Source organism: Cyprinodon variegatus, unplaced genomic scaffold (genome assembly GCF_000732505.1).
Source record: "Cyprinodon variegatus isolate N-32 unplaced genomic scaffold, C_variegatus-1.0 Scaffold61, whole genome shotgun sequence".
Taxonomy (NCBI): domain Eukaryota; kingdom Metazoa; phylum Chordata; class Actinopteri; order Cyprinodontiformes; family Cyprinodontidae; genus Cyprinodon; species Cyprinodon variegatus.
The window spans coordinates 1,010,477-1,014,664 of NW_015150514.1; positions in this window are offsets into that span (position 1 = coordinate 1,010,477).

The following is a 4,188-nucleotide window of genomic DNA, read 5'->3' on the forward strand; positions in this document are numbered from 1 at the left end:
CTATTTTTGCTTTGGCACCACAGCGCCACTTACAGGCCTGGCATACATTTTGCTCCGTCTTTACGACAAACGTTCTGGAAAATATTAGCGTTTCGTGTTCGTTTTGACTTCGTGTGGACGGGGCCTAAATTTGTAAAAGATGAACAAGGTCAAGGTAAGGCACAATAAAAGAGCAATATAATTATTTTTTTTAAAAGGATTAGCTCATTGAGAGAAAAATCATTTTGTTTTAGGGGTCCTTAAAAAAATCCCAAAATTGATTGATTGATTGATTGATTGATTGATTAATTGATCACAGTGGAAAATGTACTTGTAATTTGTAGAAATTTAAACAGGCTAAAAAACAAGACAGATGCAGCAGTACATACACTGTGGTAAGTAAATACAAATACATGCAACCACATCGTACATTCAAACACACAAAGCTCCCTGAAAAAGATTCTTTTAGAAATTATGAATCATTATAAATTTAATTTAATGAGGGAAAAGTAGAGAAAACTTGGAATTTTTCAGAAGATGTTGAGTGAGGGCCTTGTTAGACACAGAAACAGATGTTATAGAGTGGAGGGAGGACGAAAAGTGCTTTCTATTTAAATGAACATTCCTTATTGAATCTCTGACAACAACAAAATTAGAGTTTTATAATTGAGACTATATGAGGAGGTACTGTTTCAAATCATCGGATTAACTAAGGTTAATGCATTTAAATATGAATAACATCCAGTGAAACTAGTCTGGAGGATGGAGTGAGCAGGACAGTCTGGTGCAACAGACAGTGGTGACATTTGAAGGGTCATCAAAGTGCAAACCAGCATAACTGTTCTTTGCAGTATTAGAAATGTTTCTGTCATCAGTATTTTTTACTCATTAATGTTATGTAATCCATTTTGAAGAATAATATCAGAAGAGCTAGGTGGAGACAGAAATATTTCAATCAATTCACTAATTTTGCAAAAAAACGTTTTCAGCCTTGAAAAAGTTTTTTTTTTTTTTTTTTATAAAAAAAGAAATAATGCTCTAAAAAGGAGATGGAAATAGGTTTATTGAATGAGTTGTCATTGACCTCACATGACTGCCCAGGTATTTTCACTGATGCTCCCTGAATCCAGCATTAGAATCACGTGTCAGTAAACCCTGCCTGACTCTGAAACATTCGTTTTAACCTCGATTTATTATTGATCTGTGTTTCTCACTAGTTTAGGTTAAGCTAGGTTAAGCTGCTGCTGTGAAAGAATATTTCCTTTTCATTAACAATTGTATAGTTCACTCAAAATTAAAATGAGAACTGGAAAAAAATATGGAGATTAATAGATGTGGTATTTTGATAATGGTATGCAAGTTTGAAAGTGTAACGGTATGACGTTTACTGCAGGGTTTCTAAAGGTACTTCTGTCAAGCAATTATTTGTGTTTCCTTTTCTAAGGTGGAATACTCGATTTCTCGTCTGTGCAGTAAATCAGACAAAAGTCAATGCAGAAAAAAAAATGTAGTGAGGAAAGTGATAAGGTAGTGCGGCTGTTTCTCAAAAGTCACACAGATTTCTTGTTTTGGAAAGTTCCTGCACCAACCCCCGCCTGCTGTGAAAGCTCTGCAGTTCTTCCCCTGTTAGATGCTATTCTGTCGCCTCTATGCACCTCCTGATCAAAGCTGCAGCAGAGCAGGGCTCAACGCTGAGGACTACTAGCATCTCTCCACACCTAATAATAAAGAGAAAGGAGAAAATAAATTCCAGTCATGTTGCTTTTTCTCAAGAGATCAGAAAAAAACTTTCAAGCACGCAGGAACAATATATATGGCACCTTATTAAGATGTTATCCAGGACATATACAGGCTGACCATTCGGTGTTGTTGAAAACTGAGGAGGGAGGCAGCCATACATTCAGAGTGTTTCCTCACTTGTTAGTAGATCCCGTCTGACTGGAAGTCCCTAACATCATTTAAAATGTGTAATAACAAATACCGTTTGACTGTAATTTGACCAATTCCACTATGAATCTTGGGTGGGTGTCTTTTGTTAGAGCATAATTTCAACTTGTGCATTGGGCCCTGTTCAGGGAGATGCAAAGATGTTTTATTGAATTCAGTTGGAGGCAGCAGATTTAATTTAACACAAATAAAGACAACAGGCAGTGAAAACTCATTAAAATCTGCTCTAAATAGGCCTGATAAATGAGAGCTGGGACAGGTATCTAAAAAAATACATCTGTCGAGGTGAAGCCTGACAGCTTTATAATGAGGAAAATTGAATCAAGCTTATGGGAACTATGTCATTAGATTTCAGATTTTTTTAATATATTTATATAAAAAAAAATCACTTCATTTAAAGTGTAACAGCAGCAGAGATGCTCCCAGGTGGTTAAAATGTTAAGCTGGGAGCTTAGAAATATTCCTGTTGTTCGAGTCTCCTGCAGACGGATAATTTCAACATATTCTGCCCATTAAATTTACCATCATGTCATCATAAATCTAAGATTTAACCATCAGATAACTTTAATCCACAAAAGAACAGAGCAGGAGACATGAAAGCAAAACTTTTCAGAAAGTTTTTAGCGCTGATGATTAGCCTTTGTGAGCTCCTTCAAGGCTTTCAGCGGCACACCTCTCTAGACTGGTTTGTTTTCTTTCATTTTGGAGAAAAATCATCATTAGCTCCGGCATTATCTGCTCTTTATTTTGGCCCTGTGATGAGCCCTGTTGCTGGGATTTGGGTGATAATGATTGGTGCCACAGTGTTAGCTTAATGGCTTCCCTTTATCTTCAAAGGCTTTGATTCCTCGTTGTTGTTGCTTAGCAGACAATTAAGGGCTAAAGGCCACTTTGGAGATAGGTTTCTGTGAGGGCCTTTGTTATATAAATTGCTGGGCTTTAGCCCTGATGAAGACGACAAACAGCTGTAAAGAAAAACTCTTCAGTGTTGCTTTGCTTTTGTTGAAGCATTTTTTGATTAACTTAGAACCTAGAACTATTTTCAATGGAAAGCATTAGATGCCGTTGCAGCGGGTAACTTTCAGAGGCTACTAATAAAGAGCTGCGATCAGGTTCAACCATGGCTGCTTTTTGTCATTAAACCAGTTTATGAATTTTAAGAAAATGTTTTCAGAGAAGCTATGACACTACGCTAGCGATATCTTAAATCTATTTTTCCTTTGTGAGGAATTGGGCATCCACACAATCAGGGGAAAAGTATCAACAGCAGATGCTTTTATTCAGCAGATGGCAGGAAAACTGACAAATACTACATCAAAACCTCATGATTGCCAAAGAAGGGTTGGACTTGCATTTATTGGAATCCATGCTAACAAGTGAGATGGCTTTTAAAAGAAAACCCATTTAAAAACTGTTAATTATTGCAGAGAGAACAGCAGCAGGCAGGTTCAAAATTGTTGTTATCATTTCTGATCATCTCAGGGTGTCCTGTCTGTATTTTTAACCAGAAAAAATCTCAATTACTGTGAACAGTAGCTGAAAATGTGAAAAATATAACAAGCCTGAGCCTGGCTTAAAAAGAGTTTAAAGTGGCTCTGAGTGGAGGTTTGAAGCATCTCACTTTAGTGTATAACTGTCTCAACATCTTTAAATATGATTTCAGATTAACTCGTCCTGGAGGCTAAAGCCAACCACTAAAAGGCCAAATCCAGAAAGGACTCATGCTGTCTAAAAACAATCGCTAAAAGGTCACAGCAATCTTTCCAAAAGCTATTTATGTGTGATCAGGTGCAGAACAAAAAAAAATGAAAAGCACAAGCAGCTACTAAACCAATAATGTCTCTTTTTCATTACCTGGGAGATGCAAGTGCTCCGAACTGAGTAAAATGAAAGAATACTGTCTACTGGGGCCACAACCTGCAGATAAATCTGTTATTCATGTAAAACACTCAGACCTCTACAGTGTTTCTCTAATTTTCTGACTTGCGTACCCTTTGGGCATTTTTTCTTAACATGAATTCCACTCTCAGTCAGAATTACTGATGATTGTCCAAAAGTGGATTGTAATACAGTAACTGATTCTAAAATACCAAATATTTTACTTAATCTTTTAGTTTAAGCGTTTAACTCTTGGCTTTTTATGCTTTTCATCTCAAATAAAAAACAACATAAATATTTTGAAAGTTAGTAAAGAGTCGAAATCAGTCCAAAATAAATCATATAATAAGCCTGTATTTATAAACCTGGAGCTCTTCTGAGTAA